Here is an 18,092-nt window from a genome sequence, read left to right as displayed (position 1 = left end):
GCCAAAAACCCGTTTTGGGGGGGCAGTTTAAACCAGGCTTTTTTGGGGTTTAAACCAGGTTTTTTGATTTAGATATTTTGCTTTATGTATTTGTATTACATATTCACAGAAATAAGTTTGTTTCGCCTTGGTGTTATTATTCAACAACGGGGTTATGCTGGAAGAGGTCCCATAAGCTTAAAGAAGTCCGGTCAGTAAATTTCTTAAATTGAGAAACTCCCGCCCCTAGCCATCGGGAAAATCCCGTCATTCTTTTAAATGTAAAACAATAACGGGAAAATCCTGTAAAATTTAATTTGCATGTAAAATTTAAAGGTCAACGTATTATAATCAGTACCCTAAAACTGAGTGACACACAATCATAGTCAACGTCTTGCGAATAAAATCAGAAAAATAAACACACTGCTGAACAAGACTGCACTTATTTAATATAAAAACACATTTACACATGACGTTTCGATCTTCTATCCAAGATCCTCATCAGACGTGAGTGTACGTCTGATGAGGATCTTGGATAGAAGATCGAAACGTCATGTGTAAATGTGTTTTTATATTAAATAAGTGCAGTCTTGTTCAGCAGTGTGTTTATTTTTCTAAAACTGAGGTATTAAATTACAAATTTAGTATGTAGGTATCATTGAAAGTCCAATCCAAGCTAATGTTGGAAGCTAAGTAGGCAATCGATAAATTTTACCAATTTTAATCAATATATTTAAGCAACCTTCGCTTCTTTATAAAACAACAGGCATGCAGAAATATATAATTTGGTTTCGTTTTGTATGTTTAGGCTTAACATCCTTACGTAATACCGAGGTTATCAAGGAGAAGACTTTCGCTTAAAGTGACATCCGAAAGAGTACTTGGTTTACACATGAAAGAAGGGTTGTGGTTCGACCGAGAATTGAACATGGGACACCTTGATTAAAAGGTGAAAAGGAAATAAGACTTAATGCAGATGGTTTGACATGTGAAACGTCACTATGAAGTTCACACGATTCGCATTTTTGTTCTTTTAATTTTTTTAGTTTAAACCAGTTTTTTTTTAAAAAAAAAAAAACAGCTGGTGTAAACGAGCCAACCCTAAGAGTAAAAACTTCTTTCAAAAAATGCACAAATAACTAGCAAAATTGTATGTAGTATTTTTACTTCAAAATATTCCATACCCTCTTTTTGAAACAAAATAAAATTAAAATAAAACATAAGAGAAATACTTAGACTTGTATGATACAATTAAAGGCTGCACATGGTTCTGTATATTCTTGAAATTCTACAGTCAAATTTTTTATAACCACCATCAGGGGGGTTAAAGGGGCGCTTGCCCTTCCCCTAGAGGAAAATGTACTTCAGAATATTGAAAATCCAATAGGATTTTTACATTAGTTACAGCAAAATTTGAAACTATTTTTGAAACGTCGCTTATACTTCCCCTCCTTGGAAACCACAACATGGGCGCCCTTGACCACCATCACGGTTTACCCAGTCCTCAAGTTTTCTGAATTTTTAACAAGAGGGATTCAACATATCATTACGGAACAAAAAAAAAAAAAAAAAAAAAAAAAAAGATTACGGAATATATTTAAGTTAAGCTAAATACAACTGCACAACAAACGTGACTGAGTGGTTGGCTTTTGCGCTTCTATCGGGAAGTCCGGGATTCAACCCAGCATTCGACCATTCTGACAAAGCCTTCCTTCATTCCATCTGAGAACGTAGAAATAGTGAGTGTACTGGCCGACTAGGAGTGTAGGAGTTGGCCGACTTCCTTTCTTATTGTTTTTAAATCGTTATTATTACTAATTACCAGCAGTGACGGTTTTGCGAAGGTTAGAGGATCGGTCTTTCGGACTGAAGCCTGTTCTCCAAAGTTGTGGAATGTCTAAAACGAACGAAATATCTATTAGTTATGCCTTTACTCATAAACTTTAAGCTCCCGTCAAATAAAAATTACGAATGTTTAGAAAAACTAAACATCAGTAGTAACAAAACCCCTCCCAAAACACTTTTTTAAATTCGCCACTGATTCTCAGTATAAAATGATCTTCAAGGTTGTATCCGGAAGATTATTGCTAAACATATAAACGAAACGAAATATTAGTTATGCCTGTACTCATAAACTTCAAGCACCTCCCAAATAAAATTAGGACTTTTTAGAAAACGAAACAATCAGAGAAACCCCTCCCAAAGTACTTTTCTAAATCCGCTATTGATTATTTGTATAAATTGGTATTCAAGGTTGTATCTGGAAAATTATTGCTAAATCATTGCACAACTACAGTATAACAGAAATGTGCAAATACGGTTTGACGGACATATTGAAAAACGTATGCTTTGACGGATATATAGAAAAACGTAAGTTTAACTTTCGTGCTAGAAGCTGGAGTACTAAGCTCTTAGAAATGAAACACGGATGACAAACTAAAATGATCTAGAGAAGGAAAAAAATGTCGATAACTCAAAAGTTAAAATAAAGTTAAATAACCTGTAAAATTGTCCTCAAATACTACATTCTTCATGTTAGCTTTAATTCCTAAAATATGTGCTCCATCCATCTTGATGGTGAATTATAGAGCTAAATATGGCATTCAGGTCGTAGAAATCTTATCTAACTATAGAATATACTATAAGAAAGCTATTTGGATAGAAAAATCATGAAAATGAAAAAAGCCAAAATTTCCAAAATTCTCGGTTTTTTTCCAAAAAAAAGCCGGCTTTTTATGTGAAAAAAACCATCGATTCAAAAAAGCCGGCTTTTTTGCATCTCTACAATGTTGTGCTTTATCGGACTTCTGCCTGCGATATTGATTGTGGCCATTGTTGTTATTTTATTTTTTTAACAACCGGTTCTCTCTCTCTCTCTCTCTCTCTCTTTCTATATATATATATATATATATATATATATATATATAAAGAGAGAGAGAGACTAGATGGATAAGTGGGTAGATACAAGGGTGTCCAATATACAATGCTACCCGCAGTTTGGGATAGTAGAACTTTTGAACCTGAAGTGATACACAAATAATGGTTATACCAAAATGAAGCCTTGTTCATGCATATATTTTTAAACTACGAAGCAACGATTGAAGTACACAGTGTTGCCAGATTTAACCGAAGGTGTAAATCTTTTTTTTTCTTTTTGCAAAACATGTAAATTGACTCATAACTCATACGTATGGATGTTGTGTTGTTGATTTTCAGTTTGTTTAGTTGAAGTAGCTTGGAAACTATGGAGCAGAGAATATAATTTTTCATTTCCACCAATAACTAATCGGATGAAGCCTCGGTAAGGGTAACTAGGGAAATCGTAGTTTTCATAAATTAACATTCTGAATTGGCAACCCTGCTGATGTTTCAGTGCATCAAAAGGTATGTTAAAGATCTATCTACATTATGCAATTCCTGAAAACAATGAAAAACAAACTTTGAAATTATCATGATAAAATTTTTACTTACATGTACCCGGCAACACTCGACTCGACTCATGCGCATCCCTACTTTCTTAAAACCCGCTCACAAACGGGGCTCTCAACAGTATCCAACGTTTGACAAATATATAGAAAGTGTTCACCAGGAAGGTGGGGACTACAACAAAGGAATGTAACCAGTTTAAGATGAGCATCAGATTTCAATTTCATTTTCCAGATATGATACCACCTCAATCTAAGTGACCTTCATATAGTGGTGGCTCCTGAGAGAAGACACATCGGTAAAAGCTAAATTTACGTTTCAAACTAAGGGAAAACATACACCTAATGTGCCAATTCCCTTATACAACAGTTAGTACATTATGCAAGTTTTCTTTCCTTAGTTCTTGAAGATTTTATTTAATTTGATTTTGAGTTTGAGACCCTTTCATCAGCAAAGCTACATAGGACGTGAACATATAGCTTAGCGAGGGATCTGAACCACACGAGCTTCCGCCGGAAATCGAACCTGATTCCCCACACCAAAGGTGCGTACGCTAACCTCTTAGCCACGAGGAGGCTTAGTTTGTGAAGATAAAGTATAATTTATAGCAGTGTGACTTCTCTCAAAAGCCTCCACTGTAGCCATATTATTTTGGTCACGAAAGGAGATGAGAAAAGAAATAAATTTTTCTAGTCTCGTCTCAATTCTGGAAAAGCTTTCTGCATTGTTTCATTTATTTATCATAGCATTTAGTAACTATATATATATATATATATATATATATATATATATATATATATATATATATATATATATATATATATATATATAGCTAGAAGATTTATGGCTGTTTTTTTTATTTCATCTAGAATTTATAAGAATCATTCTGGATCACAAGAGGTCCACGAAGAGTGTGGTATGACAACATTTAAACAAATTATTACCACGCAAATCGGACTTATAATATTGTAATATTAGTCCCTACATACGTCCGTAGGAACAATTCCGTTTATTGTTGCTATTGCTTCAGTTGCTGTCACTCCCAAGTCTACTTCTGCTGCTTCTGCTCACATTTAAATGCTGCTGGTTATTTCATACTCCCTTGAGAAGTCGATCTTTTCACCAACTACAAAGTGAGCTTAGACATTCTGTTGCCAGGTACACCGCTGTTTTTGAAGTTTCCTCGTATTTTAAAGATTCTGTATAATAATGTGGAAACTAAGATCCAAAATTAATACGAGAGAGGACCCAAAAGAAACCGGACTTTTGTTCTAAAAAATATAATTTATTAATTTTTTTTTTTTTTTTTACAAAATTCTTCCAGTCACCTTCAAAGTACTCTCCATTAGATGCGATTCATTTCTTCCATCTTCTTTCCCACTGTTTGAAGCACCTCTGGAACTCTGGAACTTTTATATTGTCCAACGCGCTCTGCGAAGTTCTTTTTACTGCCTCTACACCATCAAAACATTTTCCTTTTAGATTTTGTTTAATTCTCGGAAAATGTCATCATGTTGGTCAAAAACTTTGGATCACTTTCAATCTGATTTTTCAAGTCCTGCCTCAAAATCAGACGAATGATTTGATCCTGTGTGAGCAAGAGAGAAACAAACTTAGCGGCAACATGTCTCATTTGCAAAACCTTAAGCTGGCACGAGCTCCAACTCACTTCTGCCTATTTTGAAATATAATCGATCATGAAACGACGATCCTCGCTGATTTTGGGGCAGATTTGTTCGATGTTTTCGTCGTTTCGCAATGATGAAGAGCACCCAGAACGAGCACGATCTTTAACACTCATCTCACCACAATTAAAGCGTTCAAACCACTCAAAAAATTGTGTTCGGTTCATAGTATCCTTCTTGAAAGCCTCTTGAAGCATTTGAACTTTTCGTTTCCGATTTTCCAAGTAGGAAGCAAACACACTCCTTGTTCCTTTGAATCTGCCATAATGATTTCGCAGGCGGCAAACAAGAACAATTGAGAAAAACAATAATACGATGAAACGTTAACCTCCTATGCAGACGCCGCTTGGCCAACTGATCTGGGAAGGTCTCTAGTAGACCCACGTAGCAGGAGAACTCTCTGCTGCGCCTAGGAACGGCAGAGCTCGTTCAATCCGGTTTCTTTTGGGTCCCGACCTTCATCAATAAATATGAAAGTCGGGACACTTAAAAAAAGTTCTGGCAGAGCCATATCGAGATGCTGGACAGTTTCTCTAATATCGGGAGTCCCGACTCTTCCGGAGAAAATCGGGGCGGGTGGTTACCCTACCTAACAATTCCTTAGTAAACAAACTAACAATAATGCTAATTGGTTCTAAATAACCGTAAGAGGTTATTTCTGAAATGTCACTGCAGTAGATACGTTTAATTTTTGTTGAGAGTTGTAACAAAGTTTGAAGATTCTATCGCAGTCACAAGTGCAAGGAAGTGGGCGGAAAATCCTTTGATCACCAGCATATCCAGTTGGTGGCGTGTTGTTTGCCACGACTCGATTTTGGTGTTGTTTGCCGCGATTTTGCCACAATATTTGCATTCCGAACTTATCAGACCTCATTATCGTGAAGAGTCGCACACACATGGATAAGAAGGAAGGGTTGCTAGGCACCTCTGTTTGTGATTCTTGGATCAAATGGTAAGTGTTCTCGCCGTAGGGACGAGAGAAGTTTCATTAGACTCGCTCCTGAAAGACAACATTAAGCTCCAAACAAATGAACATAAAACATCATTAGTGTCACAGTAACTTACTGTTAGTAAATTGATATAATTGAATTTTCTCATTGAAATAATTCATATGTAATATATGTAATTGGAGATTTTAATGTAATCTCCTGTTACATAATGTTATTTTTGTTATACTACGCGACTAAAGAACTGGATTTTATATATTAAAAAAATGAAATGAAATGTTTCAGTTTTACGCACCACGATTATGTCGTGTAAGCTAAAGGATATGATGATGATGATAATGAATGAAAAAAGTGTGTATTGAAGAAAGTGGAGGGAAACAGAAAAATCCCGAGAAAACTCTCACACACGGTGTTTATCAACTACAAAGCATTCTGAATTCTTATAGAAGCCGCGTAGAATTATGAACCAAATATGATGTGAAGCTATAACCATCACTCTATTGCATGCATCTGAGTGCATAGATTGTACTCTATAGAATATTAAATCTATAGAAAGCCTGCTTCGGGATATTAGAAACAAGTTAGAAATAGCAGATGAGCTCTATATGGCATCAACTACGAGGTTCGTAAATTAACATATACGTATACTTGTGTTATAGTTGACATTTTATAACTTTTCCTATTTGCGACCTGCTGAAGTATTAAGTATGTAGGGACAAATGGGTTCAGTAGTAAAGGATTCACTTTTGGTGCTTGAGGTATCCGGTTAGATTCCAGCTCGCGTGAAGTGGGCTTTGCGTATTTCTCGTTAGAAAATGAAACGAAATCTTTAAGTTTTACATACCACAATTATGCTGGCTAGGATAATGGAGACGGTGATGATGAGAAATGAAGGCAATGGTGGAATGTAAAAAGTGGGAGGAAACGGGAGAACCCTGAGAAAATTACGCACACGGTGTTTTTCCATCGCAAAGTCCACTTGAAGCCAGCAGGGGTCAAACCAGGACTTCCGCACACCAGAGGTAAACGCTCTACCATTGAACCAACGCGTATATCTCAATAGAATTAGCCTATACAAACTCATTACAACATAAATTAATAAGCGTAAAATAGCTAACGGTCAAAGTCAGAGGATACAAAATGGAAAATTCATATATAATTTAAATTTTGAGAATAAACTAAAGTAAAATACCTTTGGAGTGAAATGTCTAATGATTACTCAAAACTACGGTTACGAAATAGAAACAATAACCGTGTTTTGGACCGTTTGTATTGTGTGTATTCTGTTTATAAATATAATAGATCTGATTGTTATAATATAGTCATCTGGCAACCCTGAGTTTATGAGTCGATTTTCTATAAATTTTCACGATTATGATATAAATCAGAGACAACAATACCGTGGCAAAAAACACCAAAATCGAGTCGTGGCAAACAACACAGTGGCAACTAACACGTAATCATCCAGTTATATTAAATGTCGTTTGTCGTTGTTCGGATTTTTAGGAGGTTGATGGAGTATCATACATCGTCATAAAAAAGGTTTTATGTTATTTAGATAGTTGTGATGTATATAATAACTAGGGCCCGGATAATTATTTAATTACATATTTTTGTAGGGGTTATATTTTTATACCAAATCAGGGTAATAATGTCATTTGTGACCCATAGTGCCTAAAAACACCCATTTGAAAGTACATATATTTACATATTTTACATTTATGTACATATAATTACATATTTTACTCATGAGCACATAATTTTACATGTTTCTTGATATTTTCATGTTTTATAGGGATTTTTCGTACAAAAACTGTTCAACAATAGACTTTGAAAAGAAGAAGACACTCACCTCTCTTTGAATTTAAAGTGCTTGCTTTATTTTTAATTTTTAATTATTTACTTATTTATTTATTTATTGTTTCACTGCGTTTCACCTTTTTAAAATAGTATTGAAGTGTAGTTTGGCGGATTGGTAAAGAGAGTTAGAAACAACCTGATTTGATTAGCAGTCGTACTCTCGGTCGCGGTAGTAGCGCTCACATCCTTACGTGAGATTAATAATTGAATCGAATTACTATCGCGACGCGGCTTTACGATTGCCTATCGTGTTTTTGTCGCAAACTCGCCCCACTAATATGTTCCTTCGGCGAAAAATATTAAATCAGATGGGGAAGTTTGCATTCACGCAATTGGTAAGGCTGGATTCTTGATTTACAAAAGTGAAGCGCCTGCCGCCACAACGCATGCCGTAGGGAAAATGTGAGCTATTTTATTGAATATTTAATCTCCTGTGCTGTCAGCAAATCCTGTTTCCAAGATGCCAAAGGACAAAACCCTGTTGTCAATAAGACTTAAGAATTTCACGGAAGAGTTTGGGCATTTTTCCACAGATGGAAAAGTGCTTTATTGCCAGGTTTGTGAGAAGGGTGTCTCGTGCGCTCAACGTTCCCAAGTTGTGTAACACATATCCACATCACGCCATCAGACCCGAGCTTCAAAACCTAAACTACAAAAGCAGTTGCTAGTAACTTAATCTCAAGCTCAAAGCAGTCCAGGGCCACGGAAGTCTCAGTTTTCAAGTGATTTGTGCCGTGCTAAGGTATGTGCTGATACCCCTATTTGGAAACTAAACAATACAGTATACTTCGTGAATTTCTGCAACAATACACACACGAAACAGTTCCAGATGAATCTACAATCAGAAAGCATTACGTGCCTGATTTATATGTGGAAATAATGAACTCGATTCGTGGGGAAAGCGATGATGGTCCTATTTGGGTGTCAATTGACGAAACAACTGATGTAGAGGGGCGACATGTTGGTAATGTTGTAATAAGTTTGTTGAAAGATAATGAAGTCAGCTAGCCTATCCTGTTAACTAGTGATTTGTTGCCGCGATGCAACCATCAAGCCATTGCAAAACTTTAATGATGCTATGGGACTTGTGGCCTGATGGTATCAAACATAACAATGTCTTCCTTCTAGTGACTGATACAGCACCGTACATGTGCAAAGCTGCAGAAGCTTTGCAAGTATTGTATCCGAAGCTGTTACATCTAACTTGTCTTGTCCACGCATTTCATCGTGTTGCAAAATTTGTTCGTTCTAGATTTTCACAAGTGGATGCATTAATTTCAAATACAAAGAAGGTATTTTTGAAGGCTTCCAGTAGAGTTGAGAAATTTAAAGAACTGTTCCCTGAACTACCTCTTCCTCCTCAGCCGGTACTAACGAGGTGGGGAAGCTGGATTGATGCTGTGTGTTACTATGTTACGAGCTTTGATGCAGTGAAACAAGTGTTACATTTTGATTCTGAAGATGCATCTTCCATAGAAATAGCGAAACGAATGTTTGATGACGGGAAGTTGAAGCATGATATTTCCTACATTCAGAGCAATTTTTATGTCTCAGTAGTACTATTTAATCCTTGGAGAAATCATCATCTAGCCCCTCAGACAATCTTGAAATTGTTCGCTCAACAGTTGCTTCTCTGGTAGGTGTGAAAGGATGTGTTGGGGATGCAGTGAATAAGAAGATAGCTTTCGTTTTGGAGAAAAATCCAGGCTATAAGACAATCCATGCTATTAGTGGAGTGTCAAGTGAAGCTAAATCCATGTCGTGGCTATTGAATACGCACCTTCTGATTTGTGGAAGTTTAAGTGTGCACCAATTAATTCGTGTAATGTTGAACGATCGTTCAGTCAATACAAAGCTCTGTTGCGTGATAACAGGAGAGGTTTTGTGTTTGAAAATTTGAAACACATTTTCGTTCCTTACTGTTACGGAGATCGACTGTTGAAATAGTGAAAAGATTAATTGAGAATATTTTGTTCTTCACGATATTTTTTTACTAAACTGTTTTGTGTGTGTAATGTACGGGAAGGTTCTATAACGCTGGACGCCCATTAGATGTACAATGGCATAAACAAAGTTTTCGTAAAAATTCCTTCCTAAGTAAGGTTAATTAAGATTAATTAGAGATTAGAGAGGTTAGGGTATGTTAGGGTAGGTTACTATCTGTTGTACAGGTAGGCGGGTCAGTGTTCTAGAATTCTCCCGTAATGTACCGTTGAACGACCTTTGGATGATTTCTGAAAGTATAAATATGCAGCAAGACTTTGTGTGAAGTGAAACGACCATTTAGTGCATAGAAACTCTTTTATACGCGATAACAAGATAAGTTTTCTGACTGAAAATTTGAAACTCATAATGTTTCTTAATGTTGCGGAGATCATGCTGGAAAAGTAACAGGTAGTAAACATTGTAATTGAATAAATATTGTATTTACCACATCAAATGTAGAAAACATAATAGAAAATGCTGGTATTTTCATTTTACATATTTTGCTCTTTTGGAAGGGTTTTATTACATATTATTGAGATTTTATGTACATATATATGTACATATTTTCATTGTTTTTAGTACATAATTATCCGGGCCCTAATAATAACCAATAGAATTATTATAATAATGTAGGTTAATGCACAAGAGTTACAGAAGAAGTTTAAGTAATTCATCAATTAATAAAGTAACAACGAAACCTTATGTAGAGTTGTTTGTAGATAGGTGAAAGTTTACATCTTGAATATTGTTACGTTCACATTCATGTTCTTCCGTTTCTTACTTGCAATAGTCAGTACTTTTGCTCAGTGTTCTTTCAAATATAGAAAGTCATTTTGAGAGTTAGTTTTAATCAGCGTTAAAAGTAGAATAACAAGAGGATATAATTTACATAATAATTTTAATATCCGTATGGAACATTGTAATCTTGTATCTCATTGTTATTTATGAGGCAAATTACTTTTGTTTGGGTGAAATTTGCATCAAATAACTGACTAAAATATGCAACGCAATAAATATAGAGTAAGTTGGTCTCTCAATGATTTTAAAACAAGTGCGTTTCGTTTCTCAATGTGAAACTACGGTAGACTTCCAAACTGCGAATTCAATACTCAAATTTGAAGTACTACATCTATAACTATTGATTGCAATAAAGTAATAACATCAAAGATAGAGCCTGTTTCTCGGATGCTGAATCCATACCAAGAAGCCGTTACTTGCTATCCCTTACTCTTTTTATTATATGACGATAGAAGTTGAAACCGAAAATCGTTAACTTAAACCACTTCCGGTTTGAATTAGGAGTTAAGGAGAAAAATAGAACTACTCTTGGGAACCTTAAAAGGGAACCTTACTGCATAAAAACGTATCTCAATATCTCTTACCGTTTCTATTCTACGGAAATAACTTTCGAAACCGGAAGTAGTAGTAAATTTCGCCATTTCCTCTTTGGTAGTGTTGCGAGTTGTGATTGTACCTACTTTCTGTTAAGATACTGAACAGATTACGGAAAACCACTTGCCGCTACCTAGACCCGTAGCCAGCTCAAAAATGTAGGGGGAGGCGATAGAAGTTAGGGGGCCCGATCTAACAATATTATAAGTTCATTTGCAAGCCTATCGTGAAAATTTTATGGGACAGTAAAAATGTAGGGGGCCCGGCTCCCCTAGACCCACGTGAATATGGGCCTGTCGATACCTAATACCATTTTTGTTCTATGTTGATACGTGATGAAACAGGAACTGGCTAATTTGAACCACTTATAGCTAGAATAGAGGGTTCATGACAAATATGGAATATATTCTTGGAATGTTGATTCGATTGCTAAAACCACATCTTGATATCTGTTACCGCTTTTACTCTGTGGTAAAGTGTTGTAAATAGTGGAGATATGTTGCTTTGAGATACTGAATTGTTCAAACACGCTTCTTGCCATCTGTTACTGTTTTCGTTATATGGTAACAAACATTAAAACCGGAAATTGCTTGTTTGAACTAGTTGTAATTATAATAGAGAGCCAGCGGAGGGGATGGAACGTATTCTTTGGACGCTGAATTGATTGCAAAAACTACATCACGATATTTCTTTCTGGTTTTGCTCTACAGAAATCAGTATTGAAACTAGAAATAGTAGTAAATTTGGACCACTTCCGGTTTTGGTGGAATGTTTTGGATCATGATTATGTTCTCGAAATACTGAATCGATCACAGAAAACCACTTATGGCTATATAACGTCACTTTTGTTCTGTGACGATAAGTATTGAAACCGGAAATCATTAATTTGAACAACTTCTGGATTGATTAGAGGACTAATGAAGAAGATGGACCTATTGTTGGGAGAATGAATCGATTGCAGAAAATCGCATATCGATATCTCTTACTGTTTATGCTCTGTGGAAATCAGTATTAAAACCGGAAGTAATGGTAAATTTAAACCACGTAGGTTTTCGTAGTGTTGTGGATTATCGTGGTGTGTTACTATGAGACACTGAATCATTTGCAAAAAAAAAAAAAAAATCACTTCCTTTTCAGGCGTAAGGCGATAAACTTTCAAATCAGAAATGGCTACACTGTAAAAAATGAGGTGTTGATACAACACAAAATGATTACCACTTTAGCGTGTTACTTGTTTGTTACTTCAGCACCAAGCACATCGCCTTCCGAGCATATCAGAAATAACTCGTTACTACCTGAGAGAATTTGGATTGGTATTTATCGTTTAAAATGAGCAAAGCTTTGCGAAATATTTTTGGCACTTATGCCAAGTAACGAATCATATTCTGTGTTTTATGTAATCGGTCGCAATAATATTGTTGTAAACTTGTGAATCATTTGACAACAGTTACACAGACAACAGTTCTGCCATCTTCTGTTCGTACGTGCTAAGTCACAAGAATAACAGATAAAGAAAATATATAGAAGCACTGCCATCTGTGTAACTGCCTGTCAGATGATTCACAGGTTTATAACAATATTATTGTGATCGATTACAGAAACCATAGAATGTTAATAGTTATTTGCCATAAATGCAAATATATTTCGCAAAGCTTTCATCATACCAAACAATAAAAAGCAAATACTCACAGCCAGTAGGGAGGTATTTCTGATATGCTCTGAAGGCGGTGTGCTTAGTATTGATATTATTATTTCTATTCTTATATTTCACGCACATTTATCAATGCACGTTTTCATGTATTTGTAAACATTATGTTTTCTTGTATATTTAACTTTGTCTTTTCACCTCAACAAATGTTAAGGATCAAAGTTCTAAGTCACGACGTTTCTTTCTTCTGTTTTTGACAAGTTGAAGTTAATAAATATTAAATGAAACACTTAGCCCAATAGCAGTAACCTTAGCCTATCCTGTCATTGCAACTCATTCCTAATAGAGGGCATAACTCTCTTAAATGTGGTTAGCCCTTCTGGTTAGCATGTAAAAAATAAAATAAAAAAAACTAAAAAAAATAAAACTTAGTGTTGAATTTACACACAAGTAACACACTAAAGTGGTAGTCATTTTGTGTTGTTTCAACACCTCATTTTTTGCCGTGTAATTAAAACCACTTCCCGTCTAAATAGAAGAGGATTAACGGAAGAGATGAAAGCTATATTTGGTATGCTTATTCGATTAAAAAAAAAAGAAAGAAAAGCTGCTCGATATACCTCACCGTTCTTTCTCTTATGTCTGTCGACAAACGGACGAACAAAACCGTTCTACTGTATAAGACTTCCGACACTTAATGCACAGCATAGTTTGGAAGTCCAAAAAAATGTGTTCACAATAACAATTGTAAAAATAATTTATCTAATTTTGGTGCAATATGATGCATTTTTAGTGTTCCTAATCGTACTCAGTGCTTCGGCTTAAAATTATTCGAGATTGAAAGTTTCTTTAAATTTTCTTTCGCTTTAAGAAAAAGTTCCACAATAGCTAAAAAAAAAAAAAAAAAAAAAACATTCTTTCCTTTTGATATAATATGTTGCCTGTGTTCTTTGAGGCTTTCCCGAAATCCTCTCTGCTTTGAGGATCAAACCAATGAATTGCATGGGAGTGAATTTACCCCTTCTTCATTTTAAAAATATTCCAGAGAAGCTATCGTTTTAAAATCCTAATTTTCAAAATAGATAAACATTCGTTTTAGTTGGAATTGAAATTCGTGAAAAGTAGACAAATATTCATTAAAAAAAAAATAACTTGTTCGCTTCTTCAATGGACAAAATTACTATTAGTAATAAATTCTCGTATATGAAAACCCTACCATTGCGTTTTTCCTAAACAGAGAAAAGATTAATTCAAGACAGAAACTTTACCTCGATGGAACATTGATTCAGATATAAAGCTATTATTTACTAAGGTTTTGTTTTCTTGGCGGCATAGTAATTTATATACATATGGTCAAGTTTAGCAGAATCATTAGTGCATGTGCCTGTGGTGTGTTTGGTTCCGAGTTGAGTTCTCGATAGAGTGCACATCATTTTTGGTGTTGATTCAACATCGTAAAACAGCTGAGACAACATCTAAACTAAAAAAAGAAAAGAAAATAAAAAAATGAGCAGGGATTCCAAGAACAACTCTGATGGAATTCGATGTGCTAAGAGCTGATGGACTCTTAATACAACCAGAATTCAATGTAAAGAATCTTGAATGACATTAGCTTATCAATCACTCAGTGCGTTACATTGTCATTGATGAAGTTCAGTCGGCTGGCGTGAGATGGCTCTGCTTTCTAGAGGGCTTTGCGTTCTACAATTTTTTCCTCCATAGATGGCAGAGTGAGATCTTCCGTGAAAGACGACGGCGAATATAGGTCGCGTTACCCATCTCACCTACATTGTTGCACCCATACATATGTACTTTCTACTTTCTCTTGAATCTTTGCTTTCTCCTAAGTTAAATAAAATTATTTTAATTGTTAGTTCTTCGTATAAAACTCGTTTAGATTGTCTCTTAAAAATTAAGATAGTCTGTCGTCTTTCTAATAGCAGATTAACATTTAGGATTTGAAATGGATCTGAATTCATCGTGTTTATCTTCAAGAATGTTCATCTGAATTCATCTTGTTAGTTTGACATGCATTACTGCCATTAAAGTACAAAATCCTCCAAAGAAATGATTATTTTTCATCAAAACCTTTTCTATGTTTCAGCGGCCCTCTTTTATGCCTAAAGGCAGAACAGGTGTGTGGAAAAAAACCCTATGTTCAATGGGCAGACAGAAATTTGAATCAACACATAGAAATTTTAATATGAATATCAGGATTTTGTCTGGGATATTGGGATATATGACTGTAATGAATGTCATACGTATCTAATACCTATTACGCTAGTTAATAATCTATTTCTGAATGACTTCAAAAAATTTCTTCATTAGTTCTGAAGATACGTGCCTTCGAAGCAATGGGTACAAAATAAAGTGATCCTTTCATCGATATTTCGATCAATTCCTTGTCATGATTCGTATTATCAATCCTCAAAATATGATCGCACTTTCCTAGTGGGATATATATATATATATATATATATATATATATACAGGGGCGGATCCAGGATATGATCAAGGGAGGGGCTAAACCATATTTTACCATTTTATCCAGTGTAAAGCAGGATTGAAGCCCATTTTATCCAGTGTATACCTGAGCGTCAAGGGGGGGGGCTATAGCCCCTATAGCCCTCCCCTTGGATCCGCCACTGTGTATATATATATATATAGGATGTTTCAAAACAACACCGACAACGTTTGGGAGGTGATTCCTGACACCAAGGTAAGACAAAAAGTATAGACCAACTTGGGTGCACAAATGCTTCCTTTCGGAGTTATAGGCTGCCGAAAAACTGAAAAAATGAAATTTAAAGGTCCATAGCTCCAAAACTCCGGGTCAAGACTTCCGCAGTCGGGTCAAGACTTGACTTAGGAACTAGCATGTGCCCTATCCAAATATCTGAGTTTCAGAATCCTGTGGTACTTCAGAAACAATTTGTGTATAGGTAGTTGGTGAGTACCGCAAATTATATGCCCGTAGCCAAACTCATTCTATAAAAATTGTTGCGTCAGCCTCAGGTTTCTGAAACATGTATTTTTGGATAGTGCACTATTAGTTCCTAAGTGGTCTTGACCCGACTACAGTAGTTTTGGAGCTATGAACATTTATAGTTCAGTTTTTCATGTTTTCGACAGCTTATAACTCCGAAAGGAAGCATTTGTGGACCCAGATTGGTCTATACTTTTTGTGTTATCTTGGTGTGAGTAATCACAATCCAAACGTTGTCAGTGTTGTTTTGAAACACCCTATATATATATATATATATATATATATATATATATATATATATATATATATATATATATATATATATATATATATATATATATATATATAGAGAGAGAGAGAGAGAGAGAGAGAGAGAGAGAGAGAGAGAGAGAGAGAACCGGTTCTTAAAAAAATAGAAAATGGAAATGAAATCTTTCAGTTTTACGTCCCATGATTATGCCGGCTAGGCCAAAGGAGACGGTGATCATGAGAAATGAAAGAAACGGTAAAATGAAGAAAGTGGGAGGAAACGGGAGAACCCCGAGGAAACCCGCGCACATGGTGTTTGTCCACCACAAAGTTCACTTGGTGCGAGCTGGGATCGAACCAGGGACCCCATGCACGCTCTTCCACTGAGCGACCGCGGCCCGCTTAAAAAATTAGAATAGTGCAACTGGATATAAGGAAAACTGTAAGAAACTATAGCAGAGAATGGTAAGTACTCACCTACAATACATGGAATTCCTTGAATGTTGCGTATCTCTTCGACATGGCTTCTCTGTGTGTGTTGAACTGGAAAATAAACGTTTTGAACAAATTAGCACTAAAAAAATATGTACAAATGCTAACACGTTTTCTGTTGTCTACAGAAATTAGGACATCAGATAAGTTTTCTTCCTTTAACTTGTATGTTTGTTGTTAACTTGTATTCCCTTAACTTTCTTTAATTAAATTATATATTTTCAATAATGTAACACCCTCTCATGCCGCCACTGCATTCTTTTAATGCATTTATTATTTGTTTCACATGAATAGTATCCGCATAATCAGAATATGTGTAAAATATTGAGATAATGTTTTAAATATCCTGTATGTATGAAGGAACTCGAGCAAACGTTTTATTATGTAGTAGAATAATTAAAAGTGGGAAATTAAATTTATTAAATGAATGCTTTACATTATGATATCAGTCTTAAAATTATTCTCATATGTGCAAATAAACTCGACAAAAGACAGTGAAGAGGATCATACGAGGTGTACATTAATGAATGAGTGCACTGGCGCTTATAACAAATATTAACAATATCTAAACAGTTTCGCCGAGATGTTTATGCAGCCCGTAACTTTTAAACGTTTTGAGGTCTGCATGTTATCGTTCCGCAAAACGCACTTTTATGAATAGATGGGATATGGATAGCCACCGTTTAAGTCACAATTACACGTGAAGATGTTAGCATATTGATTTAAGTTACAAACTCGACTGAGATCATTACACTAACTTATCTATTGCAGAAAATATAATTCGAGACTTCGCTTTCGTTCCAGAGTATTCTGTGGAGTAACGAACGAACGGACATACTAAGAACACAATCTTAAAACATCCACTAGCACGATTCTAATAAACCGTAGATATTTATCATTGAGAATAAGTAGTTTCTCTGAAGAATAATTTAATATAATTAACAAGATAAAAGGGGTAGCGTACATCTTCATAAACCTTTATGAGATACAATTTGCTCCTAAATCACTGGGAAATACACACACACACACACACACACATACACACACACACATATATATATATATATATATATATATATATATATATATATATATATATATATATATATATATATATATGTATGTATGTATAGATAGATAGATAGATAGATAGATAGGTATAGATATAAAATAAAACCATTGATATATCCCAAATCTTATTGCAGTACATACATGTATAAAGGGTGTTTCAAAACAACATCCACAACGTTTGGGAGGTGATTCCTGACACCAAGATAAGACAAAAAGTATAGACCAACCTGGGTGCAGAAATGCTTCCTTTCGGAGTTATAGGCTGTGGAAAACATGAAAAAGTGAACTTTAAAGGTCCATAGCTCATAAACTATGGAACCTACTGTAGTTGGGTCAAGACTTCACTTAGTAACTAATATGTGCAATATCCA

General features: G+C 35.2%; 1 protein-coding gene and 1 long non-coding RNA gene across 6 annotated transcripts in view; one reads left to right on the top strand and one right to left on the bottom strand.

Annotated features, from left to right (window-relative positions):
- The window catches only part of LOC145688349 (cadherin-like and PC-esterase domain-containing protein 1), a 1,309,510-nt gene that overhangs the window by 825,017 nt on the left and 466,401 nt on the right, over positions 1 to 18,092 (top strand). The gene's annotated exons all lie outside the window — the stretch shown is intronic.
- The window catches only part of LOC145688351 (uncharacterized), a 107,871-nt gene that overhangs the window by 46,663 nt on the left and 43,116 nt on the right, over positions 1 to 18,092 (bottom strand). Inside the window, exon 1 of one of the 2 annotated variants that reach the window (XR_014131882.1) lies at positions 16,636 to 16,703. The exons of the other annotated variant lie outside the window; for it this stretch is intronic. This is a non-coding gene — a long non-coding RNA (uncharacterized LOC145688351). Of the gene's footprint in view, positions 1 to 16,635; positions 16,704 to 18,092 lie in introns of those variants that run through there. 2 annotated transcript variants of the gene reach the window in all.

This window comes from Thermobia domestica, chromosome 6 (assembly GCF_964235325.1).
Source record: "Thermobia domestica chromosome 6, izTheDome1.hap1.1, whole genome shotgun sequence".
Classification (NCBI taxonomy): Eukaryota; Metazoa; Arthropoda; class Insecta; order Zygentoma; family Lepismatidae; genus Thermobia; species Thermobia domestica.
This window is presented reverse-complemented; position numbering and strand designations above follow the sequence as displayed.